Raw genomic sequence first — 2500 nt, 5'->3', positions numbered from 1 at the left:
CGCCTATTGGTGATTATGAAGTCAATTTCGATTTTAATGCCGGATGGTGATTTCCATGTCCATTTCCTCCCGGGTCTCTTTTCGAAGAATGTATTCATAATTTTAAGGGATCAAGCTTCGGCGAATTCTATCAACCTTTGCCCTCTCTCATTTCTAGTGCCTATTCCATGTTTCCCAACCGATATTTCTCTATCTTCTCTTATTCCTATCTTGGCATTAAAATCCCCCATAATCACGGTAAAATGAGTTTTTGCTCTATCGGTAGCTGCTTGCACATCTTCATAGAAGCTCTCTATCTCTTCATCACTATGACTGCTGGTAGGAGCGTACACTTGGATCATTTTTAGGCTATATCTGTTGTTTAGTTTCAGTATTACATAAACTACTCTTTCACTCACTGTAGAATTCCCTAACATTCTTTTCAAGTCGCTTGTGAACTAAGAAACCTACTCCTGATTCTTTTTTGCTATCCATGGGTTTACCTCGCCGATATAATAAATGCCCATCATTTAGTAATTTCTGCTCTTCGCCTAGTCTCCTAACTTCAGAAAGTCCTACAATATCCCATTTAATAAATGAAAGTTCCTCAATCAGTGTCAAAAGATCAGATTCTGTTCTCAGGGTCCTTACATTGTATGTGCATAAGTTCATCATCTTTAGGCAGCCTGGGTCTAATCGGATATTCTTAGCACCCTCTGCTAGGGAGCCAATTTGATCGCCGCCGTGACCAGGGGCTCCTTCGCTTATATATATATATATATAATATATATATATATATATATATATATATATATATATATATATATATATATATATGTACATATATGTATATATATATATATATATATATATATATATTTGTATATATGTATGTATGTATGTATGTATATATATATATATATATATATATATATATATATATATATATATATATATATATTATATATATATATATAATATATATATATATATAATATATATATATATATATATATATATATTTATATGCTACATATGTAAATACACACACACACATCAATCTCTGAAACTATATCATTTGTAATCAATATCTTTCGCTCTCTCTCTCTCTCTCTCTCTCTCTCTCTCTCTCTCTCTCTCTCTCTCTCTCTCTCTCTCTCTCTCCCTCTCTCTATCTATCTATCTATCTATCTCTTTCTCTCTCTCTCTCTCTCTCTCTCTCTCTCTCTCTCTCTCCCTCCCTCTCTCTCCCTCTCTCTCCCTCTCCTTCTCTCTCTCCCTCTCCCTTTCCCTCTCCATCTCCACCCCCCACCCCCACCCCTCAACTAGTCTTCCCTGGTTGAGCACTGAGGAAATGCGATGAAAGGAAAAAGTTACCCCTCTAAATTTTATATTTTCTATGGATACATTTATGATAGTTTGGTTTTCTTTGAACGTTATAAAGTATGGATAAACTATTTTATATTTTCTTAATTTGACTAATCGAAGATCCGAACAACAGATAAGTGAAAAAGTTTACATGTGCATGTGTGTGTGTGTGTGTGTGTGTTTTTGGGTGGATGGGTGGGTGTGGGTGGGGGGGGGGTATATAATTGATGTCATTTCGTTCATAAATGTGTAGCTTTAGATACCCTTCATGTAAGAAATGTTCGTATCTATAAAAAAGATACATACAAACCCCGTGTAGGCAAAAACTAATCTGATAAGTTAGATAAAGTACAGCAATATAAGATGGAAACATATAAAAACATTTATTCCAAAAAATATAGATTGCATGTATTGCTTTTATTTCTTTATTCTCTTCTTTTTCTTTTCTTTTCTTTTCTTAGTCTTACTTTTTGTCTTTTTTGTTTTGTTTTGTTTGCTTTTTTGTTTATGGTGAGCAAACGTCGAACAAGACATTCAGACCAGTAAGTTGAAGGCAATGAATATAAAATCAATATCAACTGGTGTTTCCAGCGCAATAGCAAATGATAACAAAAAACAGTCACTAGCAACAACACTAACGATAATCATCCAAACTTATCCTAATTAAGTGTATACGAGGTCGTAGAATACAGCCTTAACGATCCTCACCCAAAGTGGCGTACAAGTGGTATCACTGGGGTGGGGGGGGGGGGCGCTTATTTCCTGTCCCTCTGTTTAGTCGTTGTATTTGCGGTCTATAAGCTTAATATCAATTATACAATATACCAAATATAAGTAATGTATCGGTAGATATGAAATGAATTATGATATTATACCAAGAAGTCGATAATCATTAAGTTTATAGACAATAACTTTGGTGTTTGCATATATACGCCAGGTGAATGTGTGGGCAGTGACGTCTGGGCTGGCGGAGGGAGAAGGTTGGTGTTGTTTAAGTTGTCTCCTGATGGTGTTGTATGCTTTTCTTCTTCTTCTTCTTCTTCTTCTTCTTCTTCTTCTTCTTCTTCTTCTTCTTCTTCTCCTCCTCCTCCTCCTCCTCCTCCTCCTCCTCCTCCTCCTCCTCCTCCTCCTCCTCCTCCTCCTCCTCCTCCTC

This window comes from Penaeus japonicus, unplaced genomic scaffold (assembly GCF_977035675.1).
Source record: "Penaeus japonicus unplaced genomic scaffold, GWHDUDI00000001_assembly GWHDUDI00000018, whole genome shotgun sequence".
Classification (NCBI taxonomy): Eukaryota; Metazoa; Arthropoda; class Malacostraca; order Decapoda; family Penaeidae; genus Penaeus; species Penaeus japonicus.
This window is presented reverse-complemented; position numbering follows the sequence as displayed.